The sequence below is a fragment of the Cherax quadricarinatus genome, chromosome 7, assembly GCF_038502225.1.
Source record: "Cherax quadricarinatus isolate ZL_2023a chromosome 7, ASM3850222v1, whole genome shotgun sequence".
In the NCBI taxonomy this organism is placed as follows: domain Eukaryota; kingdom Metazoa; phylum Arthropoda; class Malacostraca; order Decapoda; family Parastacidae; genus Cherax; species Cherax quadricarinatus.
In genome coordinates this window covers 32156676-32175118 of record NC_091298.1, presented here as the reverse complement: position 1 = coordinate 32175118, position 18443 = coordinate 32156676, and the positions used below count along the sequence as shown (strand labels likewise).

At 41.1% G+C, this 18443-nt stretch overlaps 1 long non-coding RNA gene across 1 annotated transcript in view; it reads right to left on the bottom strand.

Annotated features, from left to right (window-relative positions):
- Window positions 1-11720, bottom strand: part of LOC138852350 (uncharacterized) — a 33665-nt gene extending 21945 nt beyond the window's left edge. The window contains exon 1 of the long non-coding RNA XR_011391678.1: window positions 11366-11720. This is a non-coding gene — a long non-coding RNA (uncharacterized lncRNA). The remainder of the gene's footprint in view (window positions 1-11365) is intronic.
- Between the last annotated feature and the right edge of the window lie 6723 nt (window positions 11721-18443).

The window sequence follows — 18443 nt, the reverse complement described above, 5'->3', positions numbered from 1 at the left end:
GTTTTCATGTATTTTATGATTATTCATGGTTCAACAAGTTAAGGAAGCAGTATTGTAATATATTTCCCTACAATATATTGGGGCGCCAAACATTCACGGTTTTTCAACATTTGCGAGGCTCTTGATCCCCTAACCCTCGCGAATGTTGAGGGAGACCTGTATATACGTTTTCTTTGTCATTCATTCAACATTGCCACAATAAGCCTGAGTCACCTAGACATGAGAGAATGGGTGTGCGCACTCACTGTGTGCCATGTTAAAATAATTGGGGATGCCTGGGTACCATATACTCATTTTTCCTTTTAAAAAAAAAGATTTTTTTTCTCAAAAAATTTGGGGTACTACGCGAGTGAACGTATATATACGTTCGGACCGTTTAAGGGTTAAGCATTCCCAGTAATTGAGGTGTTTTATCACAGTTATGCACGCCGTGAAGGTTCTCTGTACATTTTCTAGGTCAGCAATTTCACCTGCCTTGAGCTAGTTTAATATGTTTATTATGCAGTCCATACCCATCCTGTGGGCGGTAGTCAAAAGATTCCAGAGGTACATAATTGGTCCAGGGACTGGACTCCAAAGTTTTGATAGCTGAGGAAGTTAGAGAGGTAATGAACTCACAATTACAAAGGTAATGAACTCACAACTTACAAAGGTAATGAACTCACAATTTACAAAGGTAATGAACTCCAGGTAGGTCTGGTCACATTCATGATGAAGCTACAAAGGTATTTACAGATTACAGAAGTACGTAATGGGTCCAGGGACTGGGCCCCCTTGAAAGATGCTGTTAGTGTGCAGCAATATTCCAGCCTAGATAGAACAAGTGACCTGAAGAGTGTCATCATGGGCTTGGTATCCCTGGTTTTGAAGGTTCTCATTATCCATCCTGTCATTTTTCTACCAGATGCGATTGATACAATGTTATGGTCCTTGAAGGTGAGATCCATTGACATTATCACTCCCAGGTCTTTGACATTAGTTTTTCGCTCTATTGTGTGGTTGGAATTTGTTCTATACTCCGATGAAGTTTTAATTTCCTCACGTTTTCCATATCAGAGTAATTGAAATTTCTCAGCATTGAACTTCATATTGTTTTCTGCGGCCCATTTAAAGATTTGGTTAATGTCCACCTGGAGTCTTGTGGTGTCTTCAATGCAGGACACTGTCATGCAAATTCAGGTATCACTGTATATTACTGAGACAATGTTTCCTCCAGCAGGATGGATCAGTTGCTGGAAGAAATGTTTTCTCAATAGCATATCATAACTGTACATTGTGTGTTATCAGTGTCTCTGTATCTCAAATTAAACTTTACTGTATTATTCTATGTTAACTCTGCTGGTGTGTGTCATAGCGTGTCAGCGTGCCTCGTTGTGCTCCCGGTTTTTCTGGTGTTTTCACGGTCGCTCTTACGTGCTAGAACTTTAATTTGTGTCATCAATCCTATACGATACATCCCTCTAGCGCCTGGAACCAATCTTGGGCGGAAAACATTATATACTGAGTAAAAAAAAGAGAATTAGTGTGCACTTCCTAGCAGAGTTTACTGCCAGAGGGGAATCATAGGCCTGTCCCGTGTGGAAAAAAATAATAATATTGAACTTTGTGTCAGAGGAAAGAAAGTCTCCCTGAAAGCATTGAGTATACATATTGTATAGTGTATACTACAGTGGCTCCCTAGTATATTGATGATAAAGGCTAAAGTGTCATTTGAAAACAGGTGAATTTGTAAATGAAGTGATAAGCCTATAGAGGCAGGTGCCAGAAGTCGCCAGAAACTTACCACAGGTCAGCTGTTTTTAATAATCTTCCTGGCCTGCTAGTGTACTCGCATATAATCTAGTGATACCAGTGAATAGCAGAATACAGTGTTGTAGTAGCAACTAACCAGTATTATAATGGTACTTAGTGAAGTGGAGTGACTTTCATTAGTTTCTTTTTCTTGAAATACCAGACGTTACTGTGAATTTCATATAACCTGTAGTTACCAGCGGTCGCAATATACACAACGAGAAGCAATTATTACTACAGAAAAAGCGCCCTTCCTCCAAAATTTGCACCAGTCAACTATAGTGATAATATAGCATTTATTGTGGTGGAGACGGAAAAAAAAAAAAAAAAATAGAGAAGCTAGATACAGCGATTGATAAACAAAGGTGGAGGCTCGACCGTTCGTCATTGTAGGAGTGCCAGCAGTCACCGGCTCTTCAACACGCAAGTTATACTTTTGTATCAATCAAATCACATATTACTCGGGTAGATAATTTCCAGTAGATCCTTCATGTGTTAGCTCAAATCACCGACCAGTATGGTTTAAATAAGTGACCCACTGATCAGATCAGATAAACTGGTCCGAACCCTTGACTGGTCCGAACCCTTGACTGGTTTCAAACGGTTTCGTTGTGCACCACCTAGCAGGTTATTAATAGAATATTCAAGAGGTTGCTAGTAGAATTGCAGTAAATAAACCATTCAAATCATTATGAAGCTGTGTGTAGTCTGTGGTCAGTCAAACAAACGGGCTTCCACATGCATAAATTGTCATTTCTGTGGAAATTGGTGTCACGCCCCTTGTGCAGATATCCAAGAACTAGCTACAAGCAGTATTAAAACAGGGAAGTGTTTTTGGGTATGCCCAAATGAGATAAATCTGTGGACTAAAATCACAAGGGTATTAAAAGAGGTCAACATCAAAGCTGCTTTCATAGAAAACCTGGAAGCTTTCTACAACAGATGGGAACATAAAAAGTCCGGGCTGAATGGTACTGCCCTTGATACTGGCCATGTAGTCAGAAACTGTAAGGCTGGAGATGATGTCCTGGTAGTCAGTAAATGGGGGGCTGATAGTGCTGTCCTGGGAGACAGTAATGGGGAAGCTGGAGGTGCTGTCCTGGGAGACAGTAATGGTGAAGCTGGAGGTGCTGTCCTGGGAGACAGTAATGGTGAAGCTGGAGATGCTGTCCTGGGAGACAGTAATGGGGAAGCTGGAGATGCTGTCCTGGGAGACAGTAATGGTGAAGCTGGAGATTTTGTCCAGGTAGTCGGGAATTATACGCAGGAAGGAATACATATGAATGACCGCATAGGGGACAGGAGCCATAGTAGGGAAACAAGTGTAGTCAAAGATAAGATAAAACCAATATTGCAAACTAGAAATACCGCAGGAAATAGCAAACAAGAGGACTCCACTAGCAATAGTGAGGATATATTACCAAAAACAAATGGTGGGAGCTCCATTGTTGGTGCTAGGGAGGATAGAAGTAAGACAGGGAAACATGCACCAACAGGGAATACAGTCACAGAAACCCAAGGCAAACGGAAACCAAGCCTGTGCACATACTATGCACTCGGTATCTGCTGGCATGGGAAATCTGGAAAAACAGATGGGACGTGCAACTATGACCACCCTAGGAAATGCCATGCCCATATGACAACAGGAAAATGCAAACTCCCTTCCTGTAAGCTTTTTCACCCTGAACTGTGTACCTCTTCAGTACAGGAAAGACTGTGCTATAACTTAAATTGCCAGGCATACCATCTAAAGGGGACAAAAAGATACAAAACATCCAGGCCATGGGAAAACCTGGGTAGCCACAGCCACTCAAGAGGGAGAGGTTTTTTAGTGCCAGGAAGGAAAAAAAACTGGCAGGAAATGGCAGAAATCGTACACCAAATCCAGTCATTCCTGGAGTGGAACCACAGTCGATGGCCTCCACTCCAAACCAACAGATACAGATACTAATGCCGGAAAAAAAATCCCCCCCCAGTACCAACAATACCACCAGTCCGATAACATTCTTCTTTGCAAATATACAGGGTCTAAAGCCAGCAACAAACAACAAAATACCTTTCATCCGTGGACTGCTTGCAGAGGCAAAGGCAATGTTCGCGGCTTTCACTGAGACCCACATAAAGGATCACTTGGACAACGAAATATGGATCCCAGGTTACAACCTATACAGATGTGACAGAGTGAACAGGCAAAAGGGGGGGGTTGGCCTGTACATTGCAGAGTCACTTGTTTGCACAGAACTGCTAAATGCCTCAAATGATGTAGTGGAAGTTTTAGCAGTAAAGGTCGAGAACCAAAACCTAGTCATTGTGATAGTCTACAAGCCTCCGGATGCAACATCCCAGCAATTCCAGGAACAGCTGTTAAAAATTGACCACTGTCTGGAAAACCTTCCAGCTCCTGCACCCAACATCTTGCTCCTGGGGGATTTCAACTTAAGGCACCTAAAATGGAGGAATATAGCAAATAATATTGTTGCAGAAATAACACCAGGAGGCAGCTCTGATGAAAACTCACACTCACGCGAGCTTTTAAATCTCTGCACAAAATTCAATTTAAACCAGCAAATAATAGAGCCTACTAGACTGGAGAATACACTAGACCTCATCTTCACTAACAATGATGATCTGATAAGAAATATCACCATATCAAAAACAATATACTCAGATCACAACATAATTGAGGTTCAGTCATGTATGCGCGGAGCCCCAGACCGACATAATGAGATTAGTCACGAGGGAGCATTCACCAAATTCAACTTCAATAACAAAAACATAAAGTGGGACCAAGTAAACCAAGTCCTAACCGATATAAGCTGGGAAGATATACTAAGCAACACAGACCCCAACTTATGCCTAGAACAGATTAACTCGGTAGCACTCGATGTATGCACAAGGCTTATTCCTCTAAGAAAAAGGAGGAGTAGATGTAAAACAGAAAGAGACAGGCGCTCCCTTTACAGGCGACGGAAAAGAATAACAGAGCGGCTAAAAGAGGTCAATATATCTGAAATGCGTAGGGAGACACTGGTCAGAGAAATAGCAAGCATCGAACTTAAGCTAAAAGAATCCTTTAGGAGTCAGGAATCGCGGGAAGAACTAAAAGCCATAAATGAAATCGAAAGAAACCCAAAGTATTTCTTCTCCTATGCCAAATCAAAATCGAGAACAACGTCCAGTATTGGGCCCCTACTTAAACAAGATGGGTCCTACACAGATGACAACAAGGAAATGAGTGAGCTACTCAAGTCCCAATATGACTCAGTTTTTAGCAAGCCGCTAACCAGACTGAGAGTCGAAGATCAAAATGAATTTTTTATGAGAGAGCCACAAAATTTGATTAACACAAGCCTATCCGATGTTATCCTGACGCCAAATGACTTCGAACAGGCGATAAATGACATGCCCATGCACTCTGCCCCAGGGCCAGACTCATGGAACTCTGTGTTCATCAAGAACTGCAAGAAGCCCCTATCACGAGCCTTTTCCATCCTATGGAGAGGGAGCATGGACACGGGGGTCGTCCCACAGTTACTAAAAACAACAGACATAGCCCCACTCCACAAAGGGGGCAGTAAAGCAACAGCAAAGAACTACAGACCAATAGCACTAACATCCCATATCATAAAAATCTTTGAAAGGGTCCTAAGAAGCAAGATCACCACGCATCTAGAAACCCATCAGTTACACAACCCAGGGCAACATGGGTTTAGAACAGGTCGCTCCTGTCTGTCTCAACTATTGGACCACTACGACAAGGTCCTAAATGCACTAGAAGACAAAAAGAATGCAGATGTAATATATACAGACTTTGCAAAAGCCTTCGACAAGTGTGACCATGGCGTAATAGCGCACAAAATGCGTGCTAAAGGAATAACAGGAAAAGTCGGTCGATGGATCTATAATTTCCTCACTAACAGAACACAGAGAGTAGTCGTCAACAGAGTAAAGTCCGAGGCAGCTACGGTGAAAAGCTCTGTTCCACAAGGCACAGTACTCGCTCCCATCTTGTTCCTCATCCTTATATCCGACATAGACAAGGATGTCAGCCACAGCACCGTGTCTTCCTTTGCAGATGACACCCGAATCTGCATGACAGTGTCTTCCATTGCAGACACTGCAAAGCTCCAGGCAGACATCAACCAAATCTTTCAGTGGGCTGCAGAAAACAATATGAAGTTCAACGATGAGAAATTTCAATTACTCAGATATGGTAAACATGAGGAAATTAAATCTTCATCAGAGTACAAAACAAATTCTGGCCACAAAATAGAGCGAAACACCAACGTCAAAGACCTGGGAGTGATCATGTCGGAGGATCTCACCTTCAAGGACCATAACATTGTATCAATCGCATCTGCTAGAAAAATGACAGGATGGATAATGAGAACCTTCAAAACTAGGGAGGCCAAGCCCATGATGACACTCTTCAGGTCACTTGTTCTATCTAGGCTGGAATATTGCTGCACACTAACAGCACCTTTCAAGGCAGGTGAAATTGCCGACCTAGAAAATGTACAGAGAACTTTCACGGCGCGCATAACGGAGATAAAACACCTCAATTATTGGGAGCGCTTGAGGTTCCTAAACCTGTATTCCCTGGAACGCAGGAGGGAGAGATACATGATTATATACACCTGGAAAATCCTAGAGGGACTAGTACCGAACTTGCACACGAAAATCACCCACTACGAAAGCAAAAGACTTGGCAGACGATGCACCATCCCCCCAATGAAAAGCAGGGGTGTCACTAGCACGTTAAGAGACCATACAATAAGTGTCAGGGGCCCGAGACTGTTCAACTGCCTCCCAGCACACATAAGGGGGATTACCAACAGACCCCTGGCAGTCTTCAAGCTGGCACTGGACAAGCACCTAAAGTCAGTTCCGGATCAGCCGGGCTGTGGCTCGTATGTTGGTTTGCGTGCAGCCAGCAGCAACAGCCTGGTTGATCAGGCTCTGATCCACCAGGAGGCCTGGTCTCAGACCGGGCCGCGGGGGCGTTGACCCCCGGAACTCTCTCCAGGTAAACTCCAGGTAAACAAGACTGTCAGTACTCAGTGGTCAGTCGTCACGTGAGGTCACAGACCCTGAGCTGCCTTGGGGATTAGTGTGGACGGTTACAAAGCATGGCTTGCTTCTGCAGTGTTTTAAAAATTGAGGTTGGAGAGTTGAAGGAGGAGGTCTTGCTTCTCCAGGAGGAGATTAGGAGGCTGAAGGTCCACCTCAATGGGTCTGGGAGAGAGTGTGAGGTGGCTGGAGTTGTGGGGAATGAGGCTTCTAGCAGCGAGGTGCAGTCTGTCTCTCGCTGTGAGGAGGCTGTAGTTGGGGAGGCAGCAACGGCTACCAGCAGTGAGGTGCAGCCCAACACCTGCTACAAGTGGCGAGTAGTTCACAGTAATGGAAGGCGCATCAGAGTAAGGAAAGTTAAGAGTGAAGATCTGAAGGTAGGAAATCGCTTCTCTGTTCTTCAGGATGAATGTACTTCAGTGGCCAGTGAAGGTAAGGGTACTACTGCCCCTGCTAATGGAGGTAAGCGCATTCTTGTGGTTGGTGACTCTCAGGTAAGATACATTGACCGTGCTTTTTGTAATAGGAATAAGAAGATGAGAGATAGAGTGTGCTTCCCTGGAGCTGGTGTTGGGGACATTGTCAACAGGCTGGATAATATCATGTCAGGTAATGGGAGCAAGCCCATTATCTGTCTCAGTGCTGGTGGAAATGATATTGGGAAGGGTCGGAGAGAAGAGCTGCTAGATAAGTACAGGTCAGCTATAGATTTCATTAAGTCTAAGGGAGGGATCCCAATCATATGTAGCATCTTGCCTAGAAGGGGAGTAGGAAATGAATGGTTGTCTAGGGCAATTGGTGTAAATTGCTGGCTAGACAGATACTGCAAGGAACTTGCAATCCCATTCATTGACAACTGGAACAACTTTTATGGCAAACATGATATGTATGCAAGGGATGGGGTACATCTCTCTGGGGCTGGGGTGGTAGCACTTGCAGACTCGATTGAGAAGGCCATTGGTGAAATGCCTATGATTTTAAACTGATGGAAGATAGAGGTATGGGTGTGTGTGGGAAACAAGCAGGTTGCAACACTTGGGTTGGAAACAGTAAATGTATAAAAGGCATTCAGCATGAAGTTATAAATAAAGACAATAGATCAGGTCAGCAAACAAAGGGGGACAGCAGAGGGCAGCAAGGGACTAGCTCCCTTAAGGTTTACTATACTAATAGCAGGAGTGTAAGAAATAAGATAGATGAGCTAAGATTAATTGCAAGTGCAGGAGACATAGATATTATTGCTATAACAGAGACCTGGCTCAATCTGAAAGATAGAGAGATGCCTTCTGAATGTCACATACAAGGCTATAAATTATTCCACACTGACAGGGTCAACAGGAAAGGTGGTGGAGTAGCGATGTATGTCAGAGACAATTTAAATTGTTGTGTTAGACAAGATATTAAATTAGAAGCGTCAGCCACTGAATCTGTTTGGTTACAGCTTCTCGAGGGCCGAGAAAAACTAATTTTGGGTGTGATTTACAGGGCCCCAAATCTTGATAGGGAGTGCAGTAAACTTCTATGGGACGAAATTCGTAAGGCATCTACATACGAAAATGTTGTGCTAATGGGAGATTTCAACTATAGACAGATTGACTGGAGCAATTTGACAGGAAATTTAGAGTCAGGTGACTTTCTTGATACGATCCAGGATTGTTTTTTAAAACAGTTTGTGACAGAGCCAACTAGGGGAAATAACCTCCTTGACTTGGTTCTTGCCAGTAGGGAAACACTAATTAATAATCTTGAGGTTAATGATGAGCTTGGGGAAAGTGATCACAAATCACTCAGTTTTAATATATCATGGAATTCCCCTAATAATGGCAATCAAGTCTCCGTCCCTGACTTTCGCTTGGCTGATTTCATAGGACTGAAAAATTACTTAGGTGGGCTGAACTGGAATGACCTGACTAAGGGTCAGGTAGGTGGTGATGGTTGCCGATATGATGCTTTCCAGGGCATAGTTCTAGCTGCTCAGTCAAATTATGTTCCAAATAGGGAAATCAGATCAAACAAAAATGATCCTAAATGGATGAACAATAGATTAAAATATCTGATTGGTCAAAAGAGAGGCATATATAGGCAAATCAAAAGAGGAGAGGGGCAATTGAGAAATCGATATATTCAGTTAAAGAGAGAAATAAAAAAGGGAATTAGAAAAGCAAAAAGAGATTATGAGGTTAAAGTTGCAAGAGAATCGAAGACTAACCCAAAAGGATTCTTTCAGGTATACAGAAGTTAGATCAGGGACAAGATAGGCCCACTCAAAAGTTCCTCGGGTCAGCTCACTGACAGTGATAAGGAAATGTGTAGAATTTTTAACACATACTTCCTCTCAGTTTTTACACAGGAGGATACCAGCGATATTCCAGTAATGATAAATTATGTAGAACAGGACGATAATAAACTGTGTACTATTAGGGTCACAAGTGACATGGTCCTTAGGCAAATAGATAAATTAAAACCTAACAAATCCCCAGGCCCTGATGAACTGTATGCAAGGGTTCTAAAGGAATGTAAAGAGGAGCTTAGCACACCTTTGGCTAATCTTTTCAACATATCACTACAAACTGGCATGGTGCCAGATAAGTGGAAAATGGCAAATGTGATACCTATTTTCAAAACAGGTGACAGGTCCTTAGCTTCGAACTATAGACCAATAAGCCTAACCTCCATAGTGGGAAAATTTATGGAATCAATAATTGCCGAGGCAGTTCGTAGCCACCTTGAAAAGCATAAATTAATCAACGAATCTCAGCATGGTTTTACAAAGGGGCGTTCCTGCCTTACGAATTTATTAACTTTTTTCACTAAGGTATTTGAGGAGGTAGATCATGGTAATGAATATGATATTGTGTATATGGACTTCAGTAAGGCTTTTGACAGGGTCCCACATCAGAGACTATTGAGGAAAATTAAAGCACATGGAATAGGAGGAGAAATTTTTTCCTGGATAGAGGCATGGTTGACAAATAGGCAGCAGAGAGTTTGCATAAATGGGGAGAAATCAGAGTGGGGAAGTGTCACGAGCGGTGTTCCACAGGGGTCAGTGTTGGGCCCCCTGCTGTTCACAATCTACATAAACGACATAGATGAGGGCATAAAGAGCGACATCGGCAAGTTTGCCGATGACACCAAAATAGGCCGTCGAATTCATTCTGACGAGGACATTCGAGCACTCCAGGAAGATTTGAATAGACTGATGCAGTGGTCGGAGAAGTGGCAGATGCAGTTTAATATAGACAAATGCAAAGTTCTAAATGTTGGACAGGACAATAACCATGCCACATATAAACTAAATAATGTAGATCTTAATATTACGGATTGCGAAAAAGATTTAGGAGTTCTGGTTAGCAGTAATCTGAAACCAAGACAACAGTGCATAAGTGTTCGCAATAAAGCTAATAGAATCCTTGGCTTCATATCAAGAAGCATAAATAATAGGAGTCCTCAGGTTGTTCTTCAACTCTATACATCCTTGGTTAGGCCTCATTTAGATTATGCTGCACAGTTTTGGTCACCTTATTACAGAATGGATATAAATTCTCTGGAAAATGTACAAAGGAGGATGACAAAGTTGATCCCATGTATCAGAAACCTTCCCTATGAGGATAGACTAAGGGCCCTGAATCTGCACTCTCTAGAAAGACGTAGAATTAGGGGGGATATGATTGAGGTGTATAAATGGAAGACAGGAATAAATAAAGGGGATGTAAATAGTGTGCTGAAAATATCTAGCCTAGACAGGACTCGCAGCAATGGTTTTAAGTTGGAAAAATTCAGATTCAGGAAGGATATAGGAAAGTACTGGTTTGGTAATAGAGTTGTGGATGAGTGGAACAAACTCCCAAGTACCGTTATAGAGGCCAGAACGTTGTGTAGCTTTAAAAATAGGTTGGATAAATACATGAGTGGATGTGGGTGGGTGTGAGTTAGACCTGATAGCTTGTGCTACCAGGTCGGTTGCCGTGTTCCTCCCTTAAGTCAATGTGACCTGACCTGACTAGGTTGGGTGCATTGGCTTAAGCCGGTAGGAGACTTGGACCTGCCTCGCATGGGCCAGTAGGCCTTCTGCAGTGTTCCTTCGTTCTTATGTTCTTATGTTCTTATTATGACAACTTACTTTGTTTGAATTTTTTGGTTATCCTGGGTAATCTATACATATGCTGCTATGTATGATAATTTATGTAACTGTATTTATGTATATCTGAATAAACTTAAACACTATCTCATGTACATGAGATACATTAACTTACATAGTATTAAACCTGTAACTCATTAATATTACCAGCCTGGACGAGGTCGTCAACCTGCATAACCACTATAAATAAAAAATTTATCAATATTGTTTATTTTGTAGTTATTAACATTTAAAAGGGGAATTAATAAACAAAAGTAAACATTTGCGAAGACAAAACTCCACTGACACAAGCCAAATATTACCCAGTTTTCTAATAATATTAATAGCATTTCCCAGGTAAATAATAAACATATATTTACTTACTGCTTACGTTTATCACTCTAAAATGAACTAAAATAGTGAAAAGTATGTCAGTAATAGGACGGTGAGAGGTGCCACCGCCCAGCTGTCTTGACTGACACAGTTGCCACCTCACTCTCTAAAATGTACCCTACACGAATCTCAAAAACTTCTTTAGTAACGCGTATGAAATATACTGGATAATTTAATAATATATACTGATGCAGGCAATGTTAATATGCTCTCTAAAAAAAGTCTATATACGACAAATATAATACAGGACACTGTCAATTATAAGGTTATGTTGTGGCTTAATGCTGGTAGCAATGAGTCAAGTTCTGGTTGTGGGTTTATAGGGCAGCCAGATATGACACCGTCTTGACCCTCATGCCCACTCTACCCCAGGATAATAAGTATTTATTAATATTAACAGTAGTAATAATCTACAAGTACATGCACAAGGTATACATGTACAAATTGTGATGAATGGTTTTGAAAAGGCTTCATCAATCCAATACAAAGAAGAGAGGTGTAAGGAGAGGTGGAGTTGAGGTAATCAGTCCCTCACCCTGGAGTCGATGTGTTCAGTCAATCAATCTTGTAGATTGATGGACTGAATACATCGACTCCAGGCTGAGGGACTGATTACCTCAACTCTTCCTCTCCTTACACCTCTCTTCTTTGTATTGGACTGATGAAACCACTGTGTGGCGAAACGTTTCCTAAATAAAGATTCCCATATGTTGCATTTGTGTCTCAATCTTCAACATGTACTAGGTATACAGGCCACTTGTTATTCAGAACATTTTGGGCAAAGTTTACTAAATAACCAAGTTTATTGTGGTATACACAAATACAGTTACACAGATTATCATATATAATAGCATATGTGCAGAGAACCTAGAATAACCCAAAAAAGTCAAAGTGAATTATTTCCACTGGGGTCCTTTAACTGACGTACAGGTACACATAAATACATTTACACAAATTATCATACATTATAACATATGTTTTATTGTGAGAGCAAATTACCTGCATGAGGCTTGCAAGGTATTACCTGATTTATTACAGGAAAGTAATTTCAAAGTTTATTCTCTATAAGGATTACAATGCTGAGTTTACAGAAATTTGGTTATTGTTTGGTTTACATGTAGTAAAATTGAGATTACGGAGTGTACCACTAGAACGCTTTTCATGGCTAGGCATTTCGGGCATACTTAGTTTTATTCTTAAATGTAAAATATTACAAATTATGAGGTAAGTTGGTATTATGGCTAAGTGACTAAATACTATTTGGGTGAAATAAGTGGGACTTAGTTACAGTAGGTCGCCAAACTGTCCCTCCCTACCACTCCGACAAAAAAAAAAAACTAGACCTGCCATTAAATTAATAATTACAATATTAAACATTAATACCAATAATGGTAAATTATAAAATAATGGGAATTGTATATGATTAGGCTTGCTGGGTACACAGAATATACTTATTCGACATGAATTACAATAGTGTTATTAGAAAGGAAATTCATATTACCACTTACCATTTAATTACTGGATCATAATTATTTTTTTTGAAACCACACCCTAACGCTACCTCTACAGCTAGGATTTACAATGGCCAATGCAAAAACTACTGTACATTATGGGTAAGCATCACTTAGCTAAGGTGTGTTCCTGGGAAGGATTGGAGTCCTCTAGGGTTTTCCACATTATATATCCCAATTATTCAACAGGAACGTATCTGCAATTTTTAAATTACGGATTGACGCCGATATACACCAAGCGACCTTTCAGAATGCCTGATTACATTGCACAATTCAATCCTATGTTCACACATTAAATTCAATATGGCATCTCCCCCGGCGTCACTCAGCAGCTGTTCTACCTCCCCTCTTGAAATATTTCGATAGGGTCAACTCAGCATTATTTTATTACACAGTTATTGTATTATTCATATTTACATTCTAGATTTTTTTTTTAGATTTTGCCACTGAAATGGCAAAATCTGTATTCCTGTTAACCCAAAGGGTTAACAGGAATACATATGGATTTATATCAACATATCTATAGCTATCTATAGCTATCTATATCTATAGCTAAGCAAATTTAGGAAATTTGCTTAGCATATCTGGTATCTTATTTTCATTAATAAAATATCTTGACATGTCACATAGGTTATTATACTGTCTGTCTCTGTATTCCTCAATAAGTGGACAATTAAGCACATAGTGTTCAAGACAGTGACCATATGCCTGACCACATAATTTACATTTAGTTTGATCATCATCAGTGTGTCTCCCAAACTGCCAGAAGTACTTGTAAGTAAGTAAGTAAGTTTATTCAGGTATACACAAATACAGTTACCTAGAATTATCATACATAGCAGCATATGTGTAGAGAACCTAGGATAACCCAAAAAAGTCAGACAGAGTGACATATTTCCATTGGGGTCCAAGCCTAAGCTTGGCCACTACAACATCAGTCAGTCTGTTCACATTGCACGTTGCTCCATAAACATACTTATCTATGTTCATGTTATCATAGTGGGTTATAGATCTACTCAGGCTTCTAACTGCATTCCTATAACAATCATTTTCGATATTTACTTCTCTCCTAATATTATTCCTAATGCTAGACACTGATATACCAAAGTTATATTCTATATTCTCCTTCTGGGTACTCTTTTTGGCTAACATATCAACTTTATCATGAAGGAGTAATCCAATGTGTGATGGGATTCATAGCAATTGTACATTAATTCCTTTGTCCCTGATTTTTGAGTATCTATACCTGGCTTCTCCAACGAGCATTTTCTTGGAGTCATTATATGAGCTAAGAGCATTCAGTGATGACACAGAATCAGTAATGATGATAGAGTCAAGCTCAGAGTCATAAGTTAGCTTTAGCGCCATTAGGATTGCAAACAGTTCAGTTTGCAATGTAGACGCCCAGTTGTTAATTCTTATGCCTAGTTCAACATGTTTATTATGGTTCTTAACTAGGGAGGTGGCAACAAGAGCAGATGCAGCCCTGCCAGAAGACTCCTGTTTAGATCCATCAGTGTATATTACTTGTGATAACTTATTATTACCAGCTAGGCGAGAAATTTCTTCTTGAGCAGTTGCTTTAACAAGTGATTTAAGGAAAGGATTGCTAGCAATGAGCTTCTTGGGAGGTATGTGATATTAAATGAACACATCTTCCATGGAGGGGTGAAATGCTCTTGCTGTCTACAGTGATACCTGGAGAGAGTTCCGGGGGTCAACGCCCCCGCGGCCCGGTCTGTGACCAGGCCTCCTGGTGGATCAGAGCCTGATCAACTAGGCTGTTACTGCTGGCTGCACGCAAACCAACGTACGAGCCACAGCCCGGCTGGTCAGGAACCGACTTTAGGTGCTTGTCCAGTGCCAGCTTGAAGACTGCCAGGGGTCTGTTGGTAATCCCCCTTATGTATGCTGGGAGGCAGTTGAACAGTCTCGGGCCCCTGACACTTATTGTATGGTCTCTTAACGTGCTAGTGACACCCCTGCTTTTCATTGGGGGGATGTTGCATCGTCTGCCAAGTCTTTTGCTTTCGTAGTTAGTGATTTTCGTGTGCAAGTTCGGTACTAGTCCCTCTAGGATTTTCCAGATGTATATAATCATGTATCTCTCCCGCCTGCATTCCAGGGAATACAGGTTCAGGAACCTCAAGCGCTCCCAGTAATTGAGGTGTTTTATCTCCGTTATGCGTGCCGTGAAGGTTCTCTGTACATTTTCTAGGTCAGCAATTTCACCTGCCTTGAAAGGTGCTGTTAGTGTGCAGCAATATCCCAGCCTAGATAGATAAAGTGACCTGAAGAGTGTCATCATGGGCTTGGCATCCCTAGTTTTGAAGGTTCTCATTATCCATCCTGTCATTTTTCTAGCAGATGCGATTGATACAATGTTATGACCCTTGAAGGTGAGATCCTCCGACATGATCACTCCCAGGTCTTTGACGTTGGTGTTTCGCTCTATTTTGTGGCCAGAATTTGTTTTGTACTCTGATGAAGATTTAATCTCCTCGTGTTTACCATATCTGAGTAATTGAAATTTCTCATCGTTGAACTTCATATTGTTTTCTGCAGCCCACTGGAAGATTTGGTTGATGTCCGCCTGGAGCCTTGCAGTGTCTGCAATGGAAGACACTGTCATGCAGATTCGGGTGTCATCTGCAAAGGAAGACACGGTGCTGTGGCTGACATCCTTGTCTTTGTCAGATATGAGGATGAGGAACAAGATGGGAGCGAGTACTGTGCTTTGTGGAACAGAGCTTTTCACCGTAGCTGCCTCGGACTTTACTTGTTGACTACTACTCTCTGTGTTCTGTTAGTGAGGAAATTATAGATCCATCGACCAACTTTTCCTGTTATTCCTTCAGCACGCATTTTGTGCGCTATTACGCCATGGTCACACTTGTCGAAGGCTTTTGCAAAGTCTGTATATATTACATCTGCATTCTTTTTGTCTTCTAGTACATCTAGGACCTTGTCGTAGTGATCCAATAGTTGAGACAGACAGGAGCGACCTGTTCTAAACCCATGTTGCCCTGAGTTGTGTAATTGATGGGTTTCTAGATGGGTGGTGATCTTGCTTCTTAGGACCCTTTCAAAGATTTTTATGATATGGGATGTTAGTGCTATCGGTCTGTAGTTCTTTGCTATTGCTTTACTGCCCCCTTTGTGGAGTGGGGCTATGTCTGTCTGATACAGTTCATGCAGGTTATAAAACTTAATGCAATTGCACGTTTTCACAATCCATTTAGATCTGTGTGTATTTACTTCTAGACACTTAGTAAGGTTCATTGTGACAGTGTCTGGTTCATTTCTTAACATTCTAATACCGAGTACAGTGTTAATCTCAACAATCCTATCACTGATACTAGAAATACCTAGCTCTTTCCTCATATTAAGAACCTTTGTAGATTTGGGACACCTAAGAATAATTCTGAGAGCTTCATTTTGCATTAACTCCAAGGGTCGGAGAGAACTTCCTCTAGCTAATATCAACATGGGAGCAGCATAATCAATTAAGGACCTAACATAGGCTGTGTACATTGTTCTGACGATTCTCACAGTAGCACCATAGTTGGGGTTGTAGCCACAACAGCTTTGAGAGCATTTAGCCTATCTTTGCATTTCTTATTTAGTTGTGATATAGTGGATTTGTTAAAGGCTACATCAACACCAAGATATCTGTAAGTTTTAACGTAGCTAATGCTTTCACCTTGCAAATAGATGGGTGGGAAATGTCGTTTGCTTGTTAATATCTTTGTTTTAGAGGAAGATATTATGAGGCCTAGTCGATTACAAATTGCTTGAACTTCTTTAAGAATGGTATTCATCTTCTTATGCCCTGTTGTGTGGATCATGATGTCATCAGCATAGCTTATAGCTATATGTTTAGGTGAGGTAGGTAGAGCATTTAGGAGAGCATTAATCAGAATATTAAATAGCATGGGACTGAGAACTCCTCCCTGTGGTGTACCTAAAGACATTTCTTTAGACTCGCTTCTAAAGCCTTGGTAGAGGACATAGGATACTCTATTTGACAGGTATCCTATTATCCAGCAGAGTAAGCTACCACCAATATTCAAATTGGCTAGTTCATGTAGTATAACGGTTCTGACTCACGAAATCGTAATGGCACGATTGCGATATCAATGCAGATTTTAGATCAAGAAATGTGGTAAAACTAGTAGAGGCGTGTGCAGTGAGAAAGGTGGAAATACAGTTCTGCACACTTTTACCTTTCATGAACCCACAGAGGTAGGGGGAAAGTTGGTGTCTGATTCTGTAGTACAGTCTGTTAAGTATCATTCTTTCAAAAGTTTTACAAAGACAACTAGTTAAAGAGATTGGTCTAAATGTATCAGGCTGTTGGGGCTTAGGGATAGGCAAAATGAGACTTTCGCTCCAGGAAGTAGGAAGAACGCCCTCAATGTAACTGAGATTATAGTGCCAACAAAGGGTTATCAGGCACTTTCCTTAGAGTTCTGAGAATATCATAGGTTATACCAACTATTGCAAGGTTTGTGTGGTGCAAATGGTTTGTTCTGGTCTCCAAGTTTGTAGCTAAAATAAGCAAAGTAGCAACGCTTCAATAAAAGAGTAAAGTTGCTCCGGGAATCTGAAGAGGTGAATTGCCCGCAGACATAGCAAAATATGTCTGGTGAATTTATGCAGCCTCTAGACATTAATAATCTGAAAATAAGGGAAAATATATTAGATTTAACTTTTAAGTCAATATAAAGTTTTAATTGATAATATACCACTTTCTCATTTACTTATGTTATACTGAAAGAGAAAAGTAACGTTTCCGTTTAACTTGACAACTTGATGTGATAGAGATGAATAAAAAACACAGTGAATCACTATTTTCCATATATATACTGAAAAAGATACCAAAGAGTCAATAAAAAAATCATGTTCCAGTTGTTCTTTCCAGAGGAAGTTGTGTTTACTTGTTCATTCCCTGGGAGATTTGGTCAACATTTTTTGTGTTACTGTCTCGAGCACCTCCAGCAGGTTTGCAATACAACTGCCCGTGGCCTGGTAGGCAATGATCTCGTCTCACACGCTGGGTGTCCGTGGTTCGATCTCCAGCAAGGGTGAAAACATTGGGGGTGTTTCCTTACACCAGTTGTCCTGTTCACCTAGCATGCAAGTATTTTCCTGGGTTGAAGATTGAGACACTTATGCAACATATGGGAATCTTTATCGATGAAACGTTTCGCCACACAGTGGCTTCATCAGTCCAATACAAAGCAAAAAGGTGTAAGGAGAGGAGGAGTTTGAGGTAATCAGACCCTCAGCCTGGAGTCGATGTGTTCAGTCCATCAATCTTGTAGATTACCTCAAACTCCTCCTCTCCTTATACCTTTCTGCTTTGTATTGGACTGATGAAGCCACTGTGTGGCGAAACGCTTCCTTTTAGTTTAATATGTTTATTATGCACCCCATACCCATCCTGTGGGGCGGTAGTCAAAAAATTACAGAGGTACATAATTGGTCCAGGGACTGGACTCCAAAGTTTTGATAGCTGAGCAAGTTACAAAGGTAATGAACTAGATCTGGTCACA